Source organism: Channa argus, chromosome 18 (genome assembly GCF_033026475.1).
Source record: "Channa argus isolate prfri chromosome 18, Channa argus male v1.0, whole genome shotgun sequence".
NCBI lineage: Eukaryota > Metazoa > Chordata > Actinopteri > Anabantiformes > Channidae > Channa > Channa argus.
In genome coordinates, this window is record NC_090214.1 from 3,734,763 (window position 1) to 3,758,460 (window position 23,698).

General features: G+C 43.6%; 1 protein-coding gene across 4 annotated transcripts in view; it reads right to left on the minus strand.

The window, feature by feature from the left end:
* Nucleotides 1-22,286, minus strand: part of lhfpl2a (LHFPL tetraspan subfamily member 2a) — a 36,998-nt gene extending 14,712 nt beyond the window's left edge. For 2 of the 4 annotated variants that reach the window (XR_010911643.1, XM_067485042.1), the window contains exon 1: nucleotides 22,078-22,286. The gene's annotated coding sequence lies outside the window, so the exon portion shown is untranslated. Of the gene's footprint in view, nucleotides 1-7,402; nucleotides 7,493-20,196; nucleotides 20,216-22,077 lie in introns of those variants that run through there. The other 2 variants (XM_067485044.1, XM_067485045.1) reach the window with 2 other exon arrangements.
* Between the last annotated feature and the right edge of the window lie 1,412 nt (nucleotides 22,287-23,698).

Sequence of the window (23,698 nt, forward strand, 5' to 3'; positions counted from 1 at the left end):
TCTCGGACTAATGGATGACCTTTCCGGCTAATGGGAGCAAAGTGTCTCAGGAATTACTTACAGCAGCACTGGGTGCGTTCAGCCAACACTGCAGTCGGCTGCAGTGCGTCGCCGACTTTTTAGTTTGCTCACAAATGAGTTCCATATGAAGACGGAAAAAGAGGCCGAGTCAAACAGGAAGAGAAGCCGGCAGGCCAGCCAAGCACTTGAACGCAGCATGAAAAGCCAGAGGAAGAGGCCTTTTCTTATCAGTTTGAAGCAGTACAAAAATAGATTCTTCTTTCAACAGAGATGCATATATCCTAAATCTAATAAAACCTCTCCTTGCTTTGACCCATTTCCAATAAAGCCATGTGACTCATGTCTGCCCTGTGGATGTGAACTCAATGGGGAGAAGTTAATGGGCAATTTTAAAGCCACACAAAGTCTAGAATATCAAAGAAATGCCGGTTTTCTGCAAAACAGGATCGACCCACAGATCTTAGTTGCTGTTATTACTCCTGTTAAACCCTGACAGTCAAGGAGACGACTAAAACAACCTCAGCTCTGCAGGATATAAGAGAAAGATCTGCTTGTGAGCAGACCTACACCATTTCCCACGTCATGTCCGGGGACGTACAGATACAGATCAGACAGACACTAACTAAATATCATCGTTCAGACTAATGGAAAGCCGGCCGTGCTGCTAAAACTGGAGTGCGGTAGATACTCTGGGAGATTTCTCCGGGCAGCTCCGACACAGCACAGACCCCTCACATCAAAGACCAGAGGATCACAGCAGACAGGGGCGGGATAAGATCCTCAATGGTCCTGATCATAGCAGCACACATGTACGCAGCAGACACATGCCAGGATAAAGGATCATTCATACGGATTCGACAGGGCTCTCCGTGGAGTTTGGGGGGCTGCTGCTCATCCATCTTTTCTCGTCAGGCTGTCAGATAACAGTGGATGAAGGGATGTTTCGGAGTGAATGAATTCTTTTTTCAATTACGGCCACTTTGAATTGAATGCCCTGAAAACACGCTTTCTCTCGATCAAGCTCTTCCTGTACTAGAAAGCTGAAGACCTTGTGACATCATCTGTAGAGGTTTGCCACTTAAAAGCAGAGATATTATATAATATAAGTAGAGAAAATTGGAGGTTTACTACCATTTAAAAACATGTACTCCCTCCAACATGAAGCATGGGAAAGAAGTTTCACCTTTAGTCTATAAAATGTTTGTCTAAGAACAAACCAAAGGACACTTTCACTGATCTTCAACTAGCTTTTTCTTGGTTCTTGTTTGAGAAGTACGTGTAAATGAATGGCATTAAACTACCCGCTGTTTTTCCCACATTTAAATATCTCTTTTACTTTTAGCTGAAAAATGCCTCCAAATGACATCAGGAACCTTTAGTTCACTTTATGTCATCTCGTTGCTCACATTATGGAGTTTGTAGTTATGCTCAACCTGCTTTCCCAGAACTACCCCAGATGACATCATCTGAAGTCCTAATGAAGAATGACCCCGTTGGGTGATGTCACCTGGAGGAGTTTTTCCAACTAGGAGTAGAAAGATAATTTAATATAGAGAAGTGTTAAAAGCATTAATGTACATTTACACCCTAAACTAAAGCCACAGAAATAAAGTTGAAAATCATGCAGTGTGACTGCAAAGATGTTTTAATACAAACCTTGTTTCCATAAAAGATGGGATGTTCTGTTAAATGTAGTTTTTTTAAATAGGTTATCATTTTTAATTTTAAGCCAGCAAAACATCTCAAAAGTGTTTGGACATGGGGCATGTTCAGCACTGCGTTGCATCACCTCTTCAACCAACTGCTTTTATTTTGAAAGCTAAATTGTTTCCCACTTTTTGCTGCTCAACAGTTCAAGGCCTCCTTTGTCCGATTTTTCAGCAAATTGTTTTGGTTAAATGCAAGAAGGAGAAATCTCAGGTTCAGGAAGCAGTGGCACTGAAGAAAAAACAAGAGGCAGAGCTGGAGGTAGCAGAGCTTAAGATGTTGAGGTTCTCTTTGGGATTGACGAGGATGGACAGGATCAGGAATGAGGACATCAGAGAGGACAGCTCATGTTAGATGTGTTGGAGATAAAGTCAGAGAAGCCAGATTGAGGTGGTTTGGACATGTTCAGAGGAGAAACTGTGAATATATCGGTAGAAGGATGCTGAGGTTGGAGCTGCCAGGCAGGAGGTCTAGAGGAAGAGCAAAGAGGAGATTTATGGATGTAGTGAGAGAGGACATGAAGGTAGTTGGTGTGAGAGTAGAGGATGCAGAGGACAGAGTTAGATGGAGGCACATGATTCGCTGTGGAGACCCCTGAAAGGGAACAGCTGAAGGGAAAAGAAGAAGAAGAAGAAGAAGAAGGAAAGATGAAAATAACATGTTCGACAGAGTGTCGAGTTGTGCAGACCACCCCAAAGATCCCTTACATCAGGGGTCACCAACATGGTGCCCGTGGGCCTGTTCTAAAAATAGATCACCATAGTGCCACTTACCAATGAGCCGCATCTAATTTTATTGTTGCTCTTTTTTAAAATCACATTTGATAGTTATTGTGAGAAATCGTTAACATGATCTGTGTCTTTTGGTAAAATTTGGTATTTCAAAAGTGCATATTAAACTGGTAGCCCTTCAAATTAATCGGTACCCAAGAAGTAGCTCTCAGTTTCCAAAAGGTTGGTGACCCCTGCCTTCCATCACATACAGGTTTTAGATTGGGGCAAGGATGTGCAGTGGGAGCTGGCGCACACACAAAGTGCAGGGTTTATACACTCAGCTTCAACTATAGCTCAAAGTTATAAACACAACAATAAAAACAACGTGAAGAACATAAAGTTTTGTGTCTGACCCCCTGTGGCCACACTATTCAAATGCAATAAAACCCTATTTTGATGAGGCAGGAAAGGACTAATTTAATTACTACAGAAACCAAATGTTTTATTTTGTCTCGTGTCAACTCCTGATTCCCAGATGTGCCTCGAATATCTCAACGAGGTTTTTATCTCCACGTGTTATGAATCGGAGCTGCGCCTGCACATGTTGCGTCACTCAACCGTCCAGCCACCCCGAAGAGTTCGCTTTATCAAAGCTCCAGGGGGAAAGCAGTGGCAGCAGAGAGGCGCATGGAAAGAAATGGAGTCAACAGACGGACAGATGGAATATTTGGCTCTGACAAGAGCGAGTCGCTGACAAGTTTCCAGTTGAGGAAAATAATACTGACGGCTCACTATGGGGTGAAATCAGATGAGGATACTAGAAAAACATTCTCAAGTGCAAAACAAATGTCTGGACAAGTATCCGATGGTAGCAGATGGATGTTAAAAGTATACCCCTCTCATGTTATCCTTTAAATATGTCTGGCATTTCTTAGATGGACTTCGAGGAGTCTTCAGTGGTATACGTTTGTGCAATCAGAGATGTTTGAGCTCGGTTTGAATCCACAGAGGAAACAGCTATGACCACCTGGTCACAGCTTGATGGGAGTACGGCCCATCAACAGGCCCATGGAGGCAGATGTTGAATGCTACTGATACTCAACTCTTTTCTTAATTAACAAAGGAAGTCACAGTTGGGCATAGAGTCTAAAACTGCCCACATTTAGATTCAAATGAGTCACTAAAAGGACAACGCTGCCCAAGGACTCAGTACCAGCCAGTTTTCATATTATAAACAGACTTTTGTCACTGACTTTTGTACTATGCTCCTTGCAGAAAATGTACTATGAGCAGAGCATTTCGCTCCGAAGACTGTGTACATCTTATTCATGTACTTGACACCTATTCAGTTATTTAATATGACAGCTGAGGTCAAGAGACCTAAATTTCCCAGCTGAAGTCACACAGCTTCAATCGTGAACTGAGGTTAAGCACAGTATCTTAGTGTGGGAGTGTTATCTCTGCAGCATATTTATGAAGCCTCTAAGAAGCTGGAGCGAAAAAGCACGGATGTGTCGAAGGTGAGGAAATCCCAACACTTGGGCTTCGGGGGAAAACCAGACGGGAGCGTGGGAAAGAAAGGAGGGGAGGCCTGAACAGATCCCACAGGTCGCTGTCAGCAGGGAGTACACCTGCGAGAGGTGTGGGAGCGAACATGTGGGTCACCGAGGATTGAAACACCTCTGACCGAGAGGAAACGTTTGGGGGAATGGTAGAGAAACAAGTTGCCCAAAGGAAAAAGGAAACAATTTCACCAACGCCACAAGTATTTTAAATAAGCAGTTTACACGTGAACACACATGGACACAAGATACGCAGAATTCGGTTTGGTCTCAGAGTGAGTGGTCAACTGCTTCCCCCTGGGAAACATCTGTTTGTACAATGGGACTGACTGTGTGTCCGTCTGGTTTGAGTAGTGAGGTGGAGATGGAGATATTCCAGCTGGAGGGTAGTTTCTCAGCTGCGTCTCTGCGGAGGAAGGCAGAGGTCAACAATGCCTCATCTTCTCATACTGACCATAAAACCCCACGGCCAGCTCACACCCCGAGGGGTTAGGGAGAAGGTGATGGAAACAAAGGCCATGTGACATATCACAGTCCGGCCTCTAAGTGGGTGGCCGTCCAGACGGCCACAGACGGGGAGGGGTTCACTGGGTAGCCATCTAATGAAAAAGGCTGCTCTGTGCAGTTGGAGGAAAAGCAACAAAACAGATCAAATCCATCACAACCAAGCAGCAGTCACTACTGTCTGCTGCATGGAGACTCAAAGGGGAAAGATGGCAGCAGCATGACCTTACAAACAGCGATCCAGAGGTTTTTACGGATGCACATTTAAAACCAACAGTGCATTTTCTGGTCATATAGGCCGTGTACTTTTTATTGGCCATGCCCAGCGCTACGACTAAAATTTGGCAAAGATTATTCGAGTTGGTCAATCTGTGGTGTCAAAGTGTCCTTCAGCATATCGACAGAGAGTTTTCAGTTCAGTGCGCGTCATGATCAAGAGGAAAATGAGGAGAATCTGAGGGGTGTCCAAAAACTTAAGCTTATGTAGTGTTCAAAGTGATATCACCATCACCGCAGACATGTGTTTAGCTATTATTTGACTATGTAGGTAACCTGACCGAGGAACATTTAAAAAATCAGGCCTAAATTTTAGTTTCTTAAAACAGCAATCACGAAGAAATGATGTGAAGAGGACTGGGAATGATATAATAATGTTTTGATAGTGCTGCCATTCGTAATTCCGGTTATTTGTCCAATTCCTTTATTGACCATAGATCAACTTCAACAACCAACCGACACAGCAGTTTTCTAAGCTCTGAGTCTGCTCACTCTTCCTTTCAGCAACAGTGCACAACTGTTCAGAAATACATGCCGGCTTAGATGGAAAAAAGTAAAGAATACATAAAGTATTAATAACCAATTCAATTCCAATGGATCGGGCGATTTGAAACCAGTGGCCATTTTCCGTCCCTAAAAAAGGACTCTGCTAACCGGACAGTAGCCTCACATGTAAGTGATTCCAACTTAAAAATCAAGTTTAAAGAAATGTTCCTGGTCAGATTGGGTTTGAAGAAAAAAAAAAGAAGGAGAAATACCCCACAAGCTTAAATATCGCTCTAACAAAGAGCTACATTCTTCACACCTATTTCCTCTGGCTGTTGATGGACAGGGGGGCCTTGAGGAGCCCCAGCACTTCTACTCCGTTTCCCGCTATTAGAGAGCTGCAGCGTTCAGGGGCCCTCAGGCCAAAGACTGTCTCATGCTTCTGGTTTCTAGCCCAGAGTCAGAAAACCACCCTGCTGATGTGGGTGGATGGTATATGGAGCTCTTTACTGGATGGCTGAGAGCATTGTTCTCCTTGGGTTTAATCCTAACTTCCCTGTGGCTCTGACCTGATGCTCCCAGCTGAGTTTCCCACTGCAGCACACAACACCACAAACTCCCCCCTGCAAGCCGAGACATCTCTGGTCGCTTTATCCAAACGCCCCTGGGGGCAGAGGCATAGCTGTTGTGGGCACTCCAATCTTAACCTGATACTCTGCTCCAAATCAAAACTAAGCACCGCCGACGAACAAGTGATATCCTCCTCCTCGCTCTCAAGCTCTTGGCTAAACACATCAGCAGCAAGTGTAGGATGGGAGGGGATGAGAGATGGACACAATCGAGGGGAGAAGCCAAGTGAAAAGGAGACACAGTGGACAGAAAGAAAAAGTCGAGAAGCTGAGAAATGGAAAGCGTGCGGTTGTCGTCAGAACGGTTTTGGGGGGGAGGAAAATGAGACGTGTAAGTGCTTTCACTTGCAGACAAAGAGGCTTTTCGTATAAATAACCTCACAAAAACCATCACTGCATCCTGCAGACACAATAGGAGAGACCGGTCTGATTTAGAGGTGACGTGGAAGGATGTATACAAACCGTCATGTCTTGTGTTTTCAGAATAAAAGAGAAGAGACGCCCTTAGATGACAGCTTAGAGGATAAGGATTAAACACATCAATGACTTTCGCTCCTGATAAGAACCTTTAAACCTCAGGATATTGCCATTGGTTAGTCCGATGTAGAGCATGAAGACAAAGCAGCTCCAGTGAAAAACAGCCAGGAGATAACAGGAAGCAGGCTAGTGACATGAAGTCGACCTATTTTGGGAGCAGAAATGACAAACGGTCATATTGTTTATTATCTTAGTGGGGGCTTTCCACTATGAAATGACCTTCACAGGTGGTCTCTGCTCAGTGTCTCTCAAGCCATTGTTTTCCTACATATTGGAAAAACATGCCTCCCTCCTCCCAACACCCCCAACTTCCGACTTCATCAAGATAATACTATCAAAGACTCTGTGTGGCATACAATGAAAAAAGAGCATGACCTTGAAGTTGCTGGAGATGCTGAATGGGAATATTTCCCACACCGACACCGACACACACACACAGTCAGGTTGCAAGTGCGCTGTCCCCACCTTAATGTGGCCCCTAAGTCCCCACCTTCAGCGTCCCCATTACATTAAATCAGAAGTTAATGATTACAAATCGTTAAAGCTACTATCTGCGACTTCAGCACGAGACCTAAAACCAATCCACTCTGCTACGCCTCTCCCTGCCTCTCCCTGCTCTGCTACGCTCCAAAACTCTCGGCACAGCACCTACGCTCCAGTGTTTCATTACAGTAATTACAATAGAGAACTAATAAAAAAACAGAAATGGATGGATAGTTGCATATCTTAATTAAAATATATGTTTTAAAATGAAGCTGTTTTGATTAACACCTGCCTGGAACAATAGGGGGCCACAGCAACAGCTTTTCCAAATATCATAAGAAGAAAAGCAGGAAACCGTGTTTGTTATGTCGGTTTGCACAGCTCCACAGAGTCTCCTGAGGACAGTCTCTAACCTGGACTCACATGTCAGTGTGTTATGTGGCTACACGGCAAATGCTGCGCATATAGATACGACGACACCAACCTCTAGTGTGGAATCGTGTCTCAAACCCAATGACAAATTTTCTCCAGTTAAATCCAGATGGTGGGAGAGTCCTTTCTCATTCTTTACGACCTGCAGAGGCAGCAGAAGCAATGCGATGATGAGTCCAAATAACAAAACCATACCATCCCCAGGGAGTAGCAACTGTTAGTCACTGTTGGCTTGCAATCAGAAATGAGCATCATTTTCTCTTTACTCATCCGCATTTTCCATCTAAACCTGAGACTGAAGAGCAACTGTACCTGGTGGAAACCTTTTAAACTGTTTCACATGTTCATAAAAAATAAAAATAAAAATAAAAAGTGTGGGTGGGGGGTCTGCATCCCTCATTTGACATGAAGTGGGTCCCTGTAGCAAAGTTGCATAATGTTTAGCACAAAAACAATAAACTACAATAAAATGAAAGTAAATTAAATGGGTTAACTACGCCGATAAATCATAAACTACTTTTAACTCTGAAATCAACACAGACACATTGATGCGTGTCAAACTGGTTAATAACTAACTTACCTTCAGGTAAAACTTCAACCAGTAAATGAACATCTGAACACTCATCTCACTCTTTACATTTGTGTGATTGAAACCTCTCTGATCTTGTCTCCAGCAGATTTGTACAAATCCATACTTTAATATTAGCAATGGATCAAATCACTGATTCTCTTGGGAAACTAAATATTTCAGCATAATTCACCTCATAGTTTTGTTTTGTTTTGATCCATTCACAACTTTTATCATTTGTATCCACAGCAGGCAGCTGTTTGTAGCAAAAAAATAAAAAATAAAAAAAAATAAAGACTTAAAAAAAAATCCACTTATTGCAACTGGCCCAGTAGCAAACAGCTGGTTAGCAACTCACTAGTGAACAAAATGGAGAATTTAAATGCAGTGCAAATGATTTTTCCCACGGAACTTGGAGGAGACCAAACCGAAAGCTTAGAGACACTGGATATTAAATGTATATGGACCAGATGCTTTCTGAGCACATGATTACAAAAGAATGATGTTGTTGTTCTCGTGCATCTGCTAAATGTACAACACTTGCCAGGGCAAATTTTTTTGTGTTTTTTTTTTTTTCACAGCTTGCCAATCAACGGTCATAAAAAATGCTGCTGCTTTATATTTTTGTGATCTTTGCTCGGGCGATGCAGACACCACTGTAATATCACAAAAAGCAGGAGCAGTTCAACACACACCATCGTCAGTGACTAAAGAAACCAATCATTCCTTTTAAACTAATCAAGAAAAGCTCAATAGCACCACTGACGAGTGCAATGGATTCAGGTCACTCTTTACACCGAAGACACACACACATCACGCTGTGGATAATTAACTAATGGCCAAATCACCTCACTCTGAGCTGCTGAGGCCCTTTAATGTTAACAGGCACAACATTAACAGGATTCCAGGAGTTTCCCTTAAAAGTTCACGAAACCCTTAGCATGGGATAAACAGAGCAGATTACACGTTGATAACAACTAGTAGCGTGTCACAAAACAGACTAATCTTTAAAGGAAGCTAATGGTAGACAGATAAATGACACGTGACAGTGAGGGACAGTCGTTCTGTGACATTTGACTGACAGTTACATCAGTATTATTAAGTTCCCCACATATGTGCATAAAACGAAGCAGAACTTGCTCTGGAGGCCGATGAATAGCTTTAATTTTCAGGGAAATAATAAAAAATAAAGACAACATGAGGAGAAGTTCTCCCTCACTAGCTACCTACTTCAGCTTTGTGCACACAGAAAAATCTGTGGACGTTTGCTTGACTCGTAGCTTTGGAGGCTTTTGCAACTGTAGCACAGCCAAGGGAAAAAAAGAGTTAGGACAGGGTTAATGAGTGTCAGAGTATGGTGACAAAATGTGTGGTGAAGGTCCTAAAACAAATCCCTGTGGCTCACATTTGATACTGACATTCATTCATCATCCTCCTCCACCAAACAAACTTAAAACATTCAATACAGTTCAAAGTTTAGCTCGTCCTAATACACACACACACACAGCAACACGAGATTCCTCATACGTGTTTGGCTGCCTGAAACACCCATGACCCAAATACTGATGCTACTCTGACGCCAGGCAGCAGATGTAGACAAGGTTTTTTGACTGTAAAATGATACTCTGATTAAAGCATATAATAATCATCAAATGCATTATAATCATCATTGGCATCATGTTTACGAACAGTGGAAAAACAAGCAGCCATAAAAACTCTGGAATAGGCTTTAAATGATACACAACCCCCTCAGCATTCAACCATACAGCCTCTGAATCCGTGTTCTTTCAATGAATCAACGGCTCATACTTGGATTACCTGCTAATTTAAACAATCACTATAGTTACTGCACATTAAATGCGATATTAAGAAACTCAAAATGATACAAACACATATTGACCACAATTCATTATCATTTGCAGCAGCAAGACACAAACTGTGGTTCCAGACGTGAGAAAACTTTGGCCAACATACCACTGAGTGGGTTTTTCATTCGCCTGTATTTATGTGTATTTTAAATGAAGTAAAAATCCCCCCCCCCCCCAAAAAAAAGTTTGCACACCTAAATCACCCTTTTCTATCTTTTACCTTTTGCAAGGTGGATAAAAACAGCCACAAAAATCCTAACAGCAGCACCGAAGCACTGGAAAACCGGAGCCATAACCTGCGAGTGAAGGACAACAACAATAGCACAGTTTGTTCTCCCCATCTTCTTACCAGCAGCAGGCCGAGGGTCCTGCATTCAGGTTTGACCTCGGTTAAACCTCAGCAGCGTAAACTCTTGTTACGGAAGCGGATGCATAAATGGCCACAGCTGAGGGGATTTTCCCCAAGTGTTACAGTCCAGCGTCTATTCTGGTCTTTTACACTAATGCCAATTATGCCCTAACGCGCATTCAACTTGGAAACAGGTCTTACTGAAGTTAAGGTTTTGTTACATGCAGGGGTGTGGAGCTCAGCTGCTGAACCATTCCACAGCTGAGGAGCAGGATATTATATGAGGATTGGGGGGGGGGGGGGGGGACACCACAAAGGGTCTTTCTTTTACTATTTAAAGGCCTTGTGAACAGCGGAGCAGGACGCTAAGTGGTCTGCACATATACAGTGTAGAGCTCTTCTACCTATTGGCACTTAAAGCTGCTTCTCATTCACAATCACATACTCACTCAGACACACTCACACCCATCGGTGGGCCAACGCTCACCGGGAGCAACTAAGTTGGGGTTCAGTGTCTCGCTCAAGGACACTTCAACGTGTGACCGGAGGAGCCGAGGATCGAACCGACAGCTGTGGGATTCCTGGACAACCGCTATTCGCTACGGTCGCCGCGGTCACCCCTGTCATTTATTAATTTTAGTATTCATTCTTTACTTTTTATTGGACAAAACAAAGCATAACAGTGTCATGTATTCCATGGTCACAATTGTGAGGTCTCATAGAGCAAATGATGAATCGGCTCATCGAGAAATGATCTGGGAGATTAATCGGCAATGAAAACATTTCTCATACTTCCAGTGGTTATGCTGAGATAAGATAACTAGCTGCTAACCTGTAGCTTTTAAAGGCACAGGCATAGGAGTGTCATCAGTCCTCTGGTAATTCTCAGTAGGATACTAACTTGACCCAATTTCCCAAAAGTAAGAAGTTATTATTTATGTAGCTACACATGCAGGTGCATGGAGACGCTGTCACACATCAAGCTCTAATAAGACAGAGAAGACAATGAATGAGACATCTGCATCTGCTTTACATGAATTCCTCCAATCCTCCCTTTGCTTCCTCACTCTCTCTCTCTCTCTCTCTCTCTCTCTCTCTCTCAGGGGAGGAACCAGAGCCATGCTGTGAGCCAATTCGCATTAAAATAATCACCTCAGGAGCTCCATCCCTCAGGCGAACAGACACAACACAGGTGTTGAGAGGCATCCAGCGCCCACCCGCTAATGCCAAAAACAGTAACGCTCTGTTTCTGAAAAGTGCTCGACAGCACGGGAGGAGTTGGCGAGCAACCACTGAAGTAGCGGAGCCTTCAAACAGGTAGAGATCAGCCAATTAAACTGCTTTTTATGAAATATGGCCTGTTTATCTGAAGTGTGTGTGACAGTAAAAACATTACGTTTACATTAGTTAACCGTGTGGGAACATCTTTTTCCTGTGGCTTCCAGAAACACAACTCATGCTCAATGTAAACTGGGTTATACGGGATAAGCCTCCTATCTTAAGACTGGAACTGACTGGGCATTACAGCTGCTGTCTATTCATACAACACAAAACAGACTAGAGCAACAATTACCTCATCATCATCCTCAGCAGCCAGTGCGTGTGTGTTTTATCTGTCACTGGAACATTTCTACAGCCCTGACAAAACCGTTGCTGCATCAGCACCACAGAAACCACTCAGTGGCAGCACAGTCGGTCCAGTATCACACATATGGGACGAGGGGAAAAAAGAAAAGAGAATAGTTTTCACATCTGTTAAATCGAATACAAGACGCATTTCGTAATCAGAGTCCTCTGTGTGCTGTAAAATGCATGAAACGTACAAACAAACGGGCAAAACAGTTATTGCTCTTGAGAACAATAGGCGTTGCATGTTCCTGCTCAGCTGGGCAGCTGTAGAACATTCATCACACATTATTTTAGGAGCCACTGCTGAGACAGAGGGGCTTTGAAAGGCTTGCCAGAAGCTCCTCAAAGAGAAGAGGATGAAACCTTTGGGGTCCTGGCGCCTGTGCAGCTTCCGTGTTGAGTTTAGGGTGCGAGCTCGGCCTGTGTTACGACGACAGGGAAACGGGAACAATGCTGCTTCACTGCCACGGTGAGAATCAAAAGATTAGGCACGTGCATTAAAGCTCCAGTTGTTTTTGTTAGAAATGCAGAGAGGTCAGTTATTTCGGTTTAATTAATAGGCTTTGCAGCTTCTTATTTACTGTCAGCTCCTAGTGACGACGACCTGAAGGGTTTAATATGTGGGAGACTCGCAGAACCTTCAGCAGCGGTGAGATGTGTGCTCATGTCTCCTACGTTAAGGAAGCTTAAATATTAAATTATAATAAATCTGAAGCTGGTTGGACGGAATCTTGTTCACATTGCAAACTGCAAACAAAGCTCACAAAACTTACAGTAAAAGATTTCATTTTTAAATCTTGAAAGATTTTAATTTCTTTAAAATATTTGACTTCAGGCTGCAGCACACAAACTCGAGTCTTACCGTAACCTGTAGCACAATACGCTAAAAGATTCAAGCTGATAACCTACTGTATGCTGCCTGGCCAGAAACCTAAAAATCCTCAATGGGTCTGAGGATCTGGACTCTTCGGTGGCCAATCTAATTCCCGATTCTGGTTGTTTGTTAATCTCCTTGGTTGCTTTTTGAACCTTCTCCTACAGAACTTTTCCACAACCACGCGATGTTTTTTCCCGGTGAGGTTAAGAAATGAGAATGATTGCATCAGTTAAGGTGGAATTACTAGTTGCAAGCTGAGGCCTACTAATCAGTGCACTTATTATCCAATGCAAAGCTCTTACCTACGTGCTTCGTGAAATCCAGGTGGTGACTTGGCAGAGTGTGTAGCTGTGAGTGTAACCTGTAGCTCCAATAGTACTATGAACTAATGTTTGCTGATGAGACGCTCTTTGGCTTTTTAAGAGGCAGGAGATGCTTGAAGCATTACTTCTGGTGTCTTTACTGTCTGTACATACAAATAAATCCTTGATGACATTTTGGCCTTTTTGTGGATGACGTTACACCACAACCGTCCAGCTGTATCTCCTCAGTTAGCCCCTAACTCCCTCTGACTGACACACACACACACACACACAGTTAAACCTGCAGCATGAGCCAGGCCATTACAAAAGGATATGTAAAGTAAAGTGAAAACACAAGGTGTGTTTTACTCCCTCAGGCACACGTTGATTACACACTCTTGCACTAATGCAATGATTATCCACACTCTATCCGATTTCCTCGTGTGTGTGTGCGTGGATGCATACATACAAACATACGTGTGTGTGTCCAGCCTGTAAACCACAGGCGGCACACACTACACAACCAAGATGACATCACCTTGAAGCGATTAGTGTTTAAGCTTGATGTGAAACATGGCGCATGGCTGCAGCTGCATTATTCAGGGGAATAAATACGAAAAAGCTCCGATATGGAAACGAAAAATAATTACTTTTAACTGGCTGTGAGTTCATGTTTCTTCTGCTTTCTTTGTTCGCATGTGGTGAAGTCGTCATTGCTGTCTCTCTTCATGACACAAGACAGATGCATTAAGTGGTCCCTAATGTGGATTGGGAGGGGGGGGGGGGGGGGGGGGGCGTTCTCTGGACTGACTACAATCTAAGTGTCCCCCAGACATGACGACAGATTTAATGGGCAATGGGCTTTCACATGAGTTTAGACACAGTCATTACCGCTCATTCAAGGCTGTACACATGCTGCAGCCTCACTCAGACACCAAAACGGGTTTCATGTCTAAAGGACAAACCCACGTCATCTTTTGTGTGTAGCCCACGGTGATAAAAATTCTCACTCAGCGTCACAGGCCGGTGAATCCCGGGAATCCTATGGCTCTGCAGTAACAAACCCATTACGGCCTCTTTAACGTGTCTAATCATCCAGAGAAAGTGTTAACAGGCCATAAAACCGGCTGAATTTAACAATGTCTCTTCAGCTCTCAATGACGTATCTTTTCCCCCCAAAACCTGCAGTGACGCCCAGTGAGGCAGAGAGGTCCGACTGTCCAATTCACTGACTATGTGAGAAAATACTGTATGCCTGTTTGTCTTGGGAGGCATTTGCGTAATATGAGATTTAACATTTGCTGTCCATAAAACAACTCATTGGATTAATGGTAGTTTGACCAACAATAACCTGTGGATACTGAATCAGCCTTAAAGAATCGATTAACTCGGCCACTGTGTGCACGATACCTCAGGTAAATCAAAAAAATCAGATCAGGTCCAGGTACATGTAAATGATCAGTACTGCATATCAGCAAAGTTGAGGTATAGACAAAACATACGGTTCTTTCCAGTGACGGGTTTGATCAAGAAAAGTAAAACACAAAACAAGACACAGTCCCACATATAAAGTCCAGAGCGTCCACACCTTAAGTAACATATCTAAAGGGCTATATGTTGGGAAGTTGTAGCTCTTTTTTATTGTTCAGTAGGAGCCTTTACCAATGATTTATAATTGACCCCAAAGTTAATGGCAGTATAACATTTATAACTAAACGGGACTTTTGAAAATGTTATATATGTTATATTTCCTTCCCACAAAATGTCGTACACACATCACATTTGACTGTAGTGTTCTCCTTTTAGGTTTTGCATATTTATAAGTTTTGTCCCAATGTCCTGCAGCCCAAATCCAGAGGACAAGAGGTCAACCACTCAAATGGGGAAAAGGATTTCCCAAACCCTGGCGCCCCCGGGTTTGTATTAATGATTAAATTCCATTATTTACAGTTTTTGAACTCAATACAAATGGAGTCCTATAAGAAAAGTGAAACTGTAAAACAACATGTGAGACCACGTCCTCTGAAATTATCTTCTTTGGGGTCAGTTGACCAAAAGTCCAGTGTTTGTACCATTGTACCAAGTGTGACCATTATGCATATGGAAAGATAAGGTGTCAAATCCAAACACTCATGTAAATGATTCTTTTTGAACAGACAGATAAGGACTGAGGTCTGAGGCAGCTATTAAACAATGTGGTACCTCATAAGGGTGCATGAGAAGGGAGGTTACAGAGCTGGTGGAGGTGGGGAAGAAGGTGGAGGGGGAGGGGGTACAAAGGCAGCTCCAGACGCCTGCCCCTGGGAGATGGATCACAGATGTCTGACCCTGGGCTGCCGCTACAGTCGACTTTACCTTCTCATTCTTTGCTTCTTGTTTTCCACTCTTTGCTCTCTGAAACCGGTTTTCCTTTACGCATGCCTTCTGTCCTCCCTCACTACTTTTACATTTCTTGTGCCCGTTTGCACTCCGCCTTCCCATGCAGTGAAGTGCAGTGGCAGCGTATTCCTGCTGTCTTCAGATGGCAAACATCGCTTAGCTGTGGAGAGCCGGCCCCACATGACAACAGCAAACAAAGAATTGCCTCATTCCCTGCATTCTTGCTTTCCAAAGCACATCTTATACAGCCAGTGAATTAAGGTTGCAAGAAATTGTTGCTGGCAATAATCACATTTGATGCTAGACAGGGGGAGACGGTACGAGTTGGGAGGGAGAGAAAGTTGACCCTGAGCTGAACTCGAAACTGTGTCGGTGTTTGTTTAACCGGAGCCATGTCGGTGGTGATCGTACCTGAGATTGAATCAAACAGGATGCATCTGTGTACAAGCCTGTGGCGGGGAAAACTAGCCTGGCAAATTCCAGTTAAATTCAATTAAGCCTGTTTGTCTCAGCTTGGTAGAAAGGCTGGAGCTTTGGGGTGAATTGTTTGACCTTGTTATAGTCATAGTTGGGAAGTGAGCCTGACTGTATCTTGTGCTATAAAATCTCTTAATTCACCCATGAAACACTGTGCTTGTGTGTCTGCTCGGCCCAACAGGTGGTGTAACTTTATCCCCCGACCAGTTGTAGCTGAGCAGCCACCCTCACCTGGAGAGTCCTCACACCACAAATCACTTCACAGCTGCACAGACCATTAGGCAGACCTCTCCTCGGTAACCGAGGACTAGTCTGTGGGGTTACAGGTTACGTTAACAAAAGCCCCATTCACAACGGGTACTTTCCCACTGTGTGGACGCTGCTCGGGGGACACCATCAGACTCAGTCTAAACGTCTTCTCTCTCGCAACATCAAGTGAAATTATGCCCTAATAACTCTGAGCTACAGTAGCAAAAGAACAACCGTTAGAAAATAAGGGTGCATTCCATTTGAAATGGAAAGTCGGAAGTTCCAATGCAGGATGTGTGAACTGAAACGCCTCCAGAAATCAGATTTCCGACTTGGACATTAAAAAACCCTCACCGACCCCAATCTCGAAATCCATACTGTTGGCTGCTCCACTCATCAGCACCTAACATCCTGTTTATTAGCTCTTGTCATTACAGGACGTTTGTTTCCAACTTGAGTGTGTCATAATTTCCGGCTCCGACTTCACACAGAGAAGCCTGTTGTGTCCATATACCTCAGTCTGAAAATTAAGGAGCAATTACTTCTGAAATTACTAAAAAGGTCAAGTTGTAATCTGCCACCATTTTGACTGTAAATGTGACAACCACCGTAGCAAAAGGGTGGAAAAGTCTATTTACTGTGAATAATTACAAACATTTAGCCTGAATTTTATATTTAGCCTCTGCAGACTTAACTAGGTCTGCAGAGCAGGACAGAGAGAGCGTTACAGCCGTTGCTGCTCTGGCTACCAGGGCGCAGTGGTGATAATGACCAGTGACAGGCTGCCAGCCCAAACCAAAATAGTGTTTCCATGGTGCTGGTGAAACCAGGAGCCAAACACATGGAACTCTGCTTATGAGTAATACTGGTAACAGCAAGCTGGAGGACACCTCAGCCGTGCGTCGATTTACAGTGTGAGTGAATGAAAGTGCAACCACCATCCCAACCCCCCCCCTTTACACTCATGTGCTCTGCGTGGTCGTTTTAAACTAATGCTGAAATTAGTCCGATTTGACGAGTTGCTTGCAATGCAAAAGTGAACAAAAAGACTCAAGTGTTTTGCTGTTTCAATATCACTGAAGATTCCCCACATTTATTTCAATGAAATAAATAGCACTACAGTATATATCGGGAAATATACTTATTTGCTTTCTGGACAGTTCTAACATGTCCCAGCTTAAAGACTGATGAGAGCTGGCCTGACTCTTAAGGACTTTACTCTACGTGAAAGCACAACTTTGTACGGTATTTTAGTATTTCTGTGTTTATAGAGGCAAACAGGTAACAGCATTGTACGACATTATTAGGCATTTAAATAACTGCTTGCTGGTTCTAGTGTCACACGTGGCAAACAGTCCAGTCCAGGCCTTAAAAAAAAAAACAAAAAAAAAACAATCAACAACAAAAAAAAGCAGATTCATTGATAAAGCCAATAATTAGTTCCAGGCCTCGCTTCAATTGGTAATAAATTCACAGACTCCATATCTTTGTTGTCATTGTTTTCTCTCACCAATATGAACTGGGAACCAACTGGAACATGAAAGCATATTTTTGATGTTCAGCTCTGACAGAAACACAATGTCCAATCTAGTGTAATCTTGTTCATACAGCATAAAGCCTTTTCCATGACCTAAGCCAAAGTGAACATATGATACGGCCTTATCGCACACTGCACACAGACCGCCCATTGTCACAGGTCACAGCCTTCCATCATTAGCATACAGCTGTGGAGCCGTAAGTCCCACGGTGACTCCACTTCTATCTTAATCAATATTCCAACATGTCTGAGACGTTGGCCAGTGAAGAAAAAGGATGTGTGGCAGTAAACTGCAATGAATGCCGAACACCGTCAGCCGTGTTTAATGAGCCTGCAGTTGCTCAGGGACCAGATAAAGTGCTGGAGGCCACGCAGCTGCAAAACCCACCGTCCATCCAACGTGCATTTCCCCTGAGACTGACCCCCAACTTGCCACAAAGGAACAAAACCCAGGGCAGATTTTTTTTCTCCTCATTTCACCCGACAAGAGGGTCCCCCCCCCCCCCACTGCCCGTTCACTTCTTTGGCCGTCTCCTTCTGTCCAGGGGAGTTAGTTTCAGACAGGCCTACAGCTGGGCTTCTACTCACAGAGGGGACAAGTGCAGGGTGAGGGCTTTTGTTATTGGGAGGACTCCACCCCGCTGGGTTTCCAGTAAACAGCAGGCTGAAGAGCTGCTGGGGGCTGATCTACCCTCCAGGAGAGGCTCATCTCTGGGAGCAAGGGAGGGGGGCAAAAATGGAAGGTCTGACAAATAAAAAGAGAAAAAGGAAAAAAAGACTGACAAGGGGAGCAGAAAATAGCAGGAGAGAGGAGAGAGAAGCGTGATTAGCTCCAGCACTGCCTAATCTTATCAGTGTGCATGACTGCCCCCACAGTGCAGCATGCAAAGGGGGGGGGGGGGGGGGGGGGGGGGGACGTAGAGGCCAAGAAGTTTCATCAAGTGTCATTATTTAGAGTGCTATGGGTGGTGAGTGGGTTGTTTCAGAGCAAGAGCAGACACAGGAGAACACATGGGAAAGGTTGTCATATAAAGGCTGCTGGGATCTGTCACATTACACACACACACACACACACACACACACACACACACACACAGGAGACGCTTTGGACCGACAGGCCACACAACAACGGGCAATGGCTGCAGGTGCCACGAACAGGCTAAAGACTAAAGCCTGTTTCCAACAGAACCTCTGGATATTATGCAGAGTTATGTTTCCCACACGTAACACACAGCGACAGGGCCAGAGGTGTCTTCACAGGAGACAGTCCGCTTGATTTCTGGAGTGGGGTCAGGGCACACGGGACAGAAAACTTGTGCTGTAAACAAAACACTTTCCCCCACAGCCCAATCGATCGCCAAGGCAGTCATCACAGCCATTCGCTCGCTTTAAATTCTCTCAACAATTTGAGACCGAGCAGCGTGCTACACATTGAAGGACACTATACTACTGGTCTCGCAGGACGAAATATGGATAATGTGGGGAACGTGTCACTCGGACAAAATCGGGAGAATTTCAGGACTCTAGCGCATGTGTGAAAGGGCCTTCAGGCTTCACACTGGGCCAATAATCCGAGTATTCTTGCTCTATATCCGACCTAATTTCCTTTCCTGCCCCAGAACAAACCAAGCTCTTTGGGCTGTGGGTGGGGGGGGGTCACTAGTAGCCACAAACAAATCATTATCAGCTAATGAGTGACAGTTGTGTTGAATTGATAATTATAGCACCAGGGGTGAAAAGTTGCAATGACATTTAAGAAGAGAGCCACGTCAAGTCTACAATTAATTAGTACTATTTATTAATTCCAATTAGCTCTGAACTGATGTTCTACTTAAGCTCTGAGACAAGCAGAGAGTCTCTGTGCTGTGCGGACTGTGACACAGACTTTTCCAGAACTGATGAAACAGCCCCATAAAACAGAACAAACTCGGACACGCGGCTGCTTTCAATTCACTCTGAAAAACTTCTTTGAGAAGTTGGAATGGAAACCGTTATAACGTAATGTGACCCAGTTAAGATCTGTCCACATTTTAAGGCAGTCGTCCACACGTTGCGTCACTTTTACTGACGAATAAACGGCCTGTAGAGTAACAAGATGTATTTCAGAGAAACCTTTGTGACGTGCTGCTTTCATTAGAGCACTTCCTGGATGCTCCTGTTGGAACTTTTATTGGCTGCGCTCACTGAAGATACAAAAGAATACGGTGGGGTGAAAAACAGATGTTGCTACGAGGGTAAATCTTCTAACTAGACGCACAAGTGCAAAAGTTGCAGTTGCAGAAAATCGGCACAACTCTATCAGCCTAGTTTTACACCGGAGCATATCCGCAGAGGTGCTTTGCTGAGATTAAACTGTATTCCAGATGTTAGTCCGAGCCGGCCAGAGGTTTAACCTTCTGACACAGAAGCCGCCATTAAATTAGTGGATTTCACACTCTGGTCATGGTGACACCATCCTCCTGGCTTCAAGCACACACCGATAGTGCCCAGGTCCGATTTCCATCCACGGATGTTCACGCTCACGTATGCATTAGGGATTTATTCGGGACCCAAATGTGTGGAGAAGATGTCGATGAAACCTTCCAACTGAAAGTAAGAGAAATATACTGACCAATCCCATAAACCGCAGCCAGGATCCTGATTTAAGGCACTGCCATCAAAGCTCGGAGAGGCACAGAAAGGCAGATGATGTGGTCTGGACCACTGGCTTCGCACTTTTAATGCGAAAAAAAAAAAAAGAACACAAACATTTAACGTATCACAAACTGCATCATCTGCAGCAGGCAAAATAGGAGGTTGGTTATGTGTTTCCATGCTTTGAGAGTTTATCGTTCTTTTTAAAGAGCGGGGGAAAAAAAAAAAAAAAAGAGAAGCATTGAAGAAGTTTTCTTAAGCATCTGCACCACCAAGGCTGCCAAGCAAGAGAAAGTATTTTTTGCTTTTCTTGTGGCCTAAAACTTGGAGAGGAGGGTTCTGCAGGGTCGTAATAAATGAAGCCCAGAGTTCTTCTTTTTCTTTAGTGGGCTAAACACTGAGGACCACGTGTGCTGGCACATAAGCTCAAACCACAGGCAATCCCTGACAGTGGACTGCGTCCGACCGCCATCTTTAAGGCTAGTCACTCATTCAGGGATGACCTAAGCATCATTAAACATCTGAAGCTCAGTTGTGTGCATTTACAGGAGGAGAAATTATATAGAAATGGCTCACGCTAATTACAGAATGGAGACCACACCGTGGCCACACTGCTGCAACCTCACAGCTGCTAATAAAGTGGCAACAATGCAGTGAACTGCAGCACTTTAGCACGCTGAGCTACACAACGGCTGCAGGGACTTGGACAGTGTTAATGCCCTGGCAAAAAGTGCCAAATGGAAAAATACAGATCATATGGCTCTGATCTTTCCTACCACAAAGAAGCAGTGGGTGAGGTTTGGAACAACAAAACTACATGTCATGAAAATGTGGAAATGAAGAGCATCACATGTTGGAGAAAGATGGAGAAAAGGCAAAGCAGCCCCCACCACCCCTACTCCCACCCCATCCCCATCCCTGCTCTCCAGGAGCCATTTCTCTATCACACACTAAAACGCTTACAGGTGCGACTGGGTCTCAGGTTTAATGTGGAAACGCAACACGGAAACAGGACGAGAATCTGCGTCGCACATTGGTTGAGACCAGTCAGACTCTGTCTTTAAGTTAACAACAGCGCAGCAACCTTCACCAAGTCCACTGACACCGGATCGGACGTTTTGGACTAATGATGCTTTTCAGGGGACGGTTTGGAGGACAACTGTACTTTGTAGATTATTTAATTGACAGAAAGTCGCTAGTCGCCTCTCAATTCTGAATCGGTGTTACTTTTCTTCATGTTGTGTCACAGTAAACTGCATATCTGACATTTAAAAACTACAACTTACGTCCAGGAAATGTCTCATTGCTCCTGCACAGTTTATAGACCAAAGGCAGTTTAATGGCTACGGATGCACAGGTTATTACAAAGAAACATTTTCCCCATCAGAGACACAGAAGGTGACAGGAAATTCATTGACTTTAACATTTAAAAACGGATTAAGTCACTTGTAAAGTAAAAACAAAAATCTTGTCTCATCATTCAAGATTTGTGACTGCTGGTTGGTCAAAACAAGAATTTCAGGACAATATACAAAGGGGCCATGTACATAATGACATATCTGCATTCACCGGTTAATTTGAGGCTATAAAGCATATTCATGCCCGAGTTAAATGTGGAACACGCACTGATGAGCGCCACGCTCGGTAAAGCATCAGTCCGCTCCGCTTCCCTGCCACGAGTTTCCCTTCAGAGCTCTGGGAGAAAACGCGAAATGTTGCGGGGGACAAAACTCGGCTACAAAGTCACGACATCGATCTCCAACGGAGCCTCGTATCACAGATGGGCCATTTCTCGAAACCTGAGGATTAAAAAGAGGGGCTTTCTTTGGCGGACCAGGTCCTGGACGCAGCTACTTACGTGTAACTGCTGAGCGGCTCTGACGCGACGCTCCTGACTCCCCAAAGTTGGATGATCTCCGTGCGTCCTCTCTGCGATTTGAGCACTTTAAATAAAACCGTGTGACTCGATCCTGACTTGATTTGTTGCTTTCTCCACACCGCAGCGTCTCTACTTCATCCTCCACGTTTTCTCCGGGTCCAGGGAAGAATGAATGGCTGGCTCCGGCCCCCCCCCCCACTCCCATTGCCCAGACAGACCACTGTTAGGATGGGAGTGACTGCCCCGGTAGTTCCCTCCCCTTCCACCAATCACTGCCTCCCAGCAGCAAACAAGCACAGGTCATTATTCATTTAACGACTTGAATAGAGTATTTCCATTTCCACATATTGCCATTTTTGCTCCACTGCATTTATTTCATAAGTTCACTTTACTTTACTCACTAGTTGCTCTGCAAATAAGATGCTGGTTATAAAATATAACAACCCCTGAAGCCATTAGGACAGATACCTTAATGCTATTTGCTTGTCCATCTATCTTGAAAGACACTTGTGTCTCTTTTTAGTTACTTTACAGCAACAATGCGCAACTTAAAGTAACTTACATGTAAGCGAAAACATTATAAACATTATACTGTGTTTAGAAGTTTGTTCAATGTCACAAATGTCAAATAAGTAACCGACTTACTAGTTTTAATTCCAAATAGTCATAAACAAATAATAATTGCCAACTGGGGAGAAGTAAAAATCCATCCTGTCTGGTTCCAACTTTTGTTACAATTCTATTGTAATAAAATATATGAAATCATCTTACGTGTATGTAATAATACTTATTAATATTTCTTTATAATGTTATTATTTATTGAGTTATTTAATGTTACATTTAATGAGTTATTTACTTCAGCTTCAGATTTGGTCAGTTCACCTTGTGCTGAAAGGTATCTAACAGGGGTGGCCAATCAGATTTAGGCCCCGCCTCTGTTCCGTCCTGCTCTGATGCAGCTTTGTTCGCTCCTCATGCTCTGCAACACTCTGCACAGCCTTTCAAATACTCATAGTTATCAAATTACAATAAATAAGAAGCTAATTACCAAACTAAAGAGGCAGTAGTTGCTCCTCTTCACTGATTGGTCAGTTGGGAGAGCCTCACTCAAAACACCTTAAAGGAGGATGTCTCTGCATTTCTGCTTGTGCTGTTAAACGAGCCACCTGTACAGTAAAATAAGTACTGGAGCATATTTCTATGCGGAAAAAAGCTGCACGCTGTAACTTTAAGCCTCATTTTGTGACCCTGTTTGTTTTACATCTATATTTAGTTGTTTTGATTCTTTGTTGTAGTTTTGCGAATCGTTTTTGTTCATTTGACGTCTCTTTTTAGTAGTTTTGTGATTCCATTTAGTATCTTTTTATGGGTTTTTGTTACTATGTGCATTACTACTATTGTATTAGTGGAGGTTGTGAAATGTGCAGTGTACTGAAGTACATTTTTGAGGTACTTATATTTGAATGTTTGTGTGCTACTTCATACTACTACGCTGATTAGTTTTACTTTCCATATGTGAACTGTGTCATATGTGGAAAGGACAACGTCAATCCTGTGCTGTTATTACTTTTATAAAGCAAAGTTTTTTTCTTCCCACTGC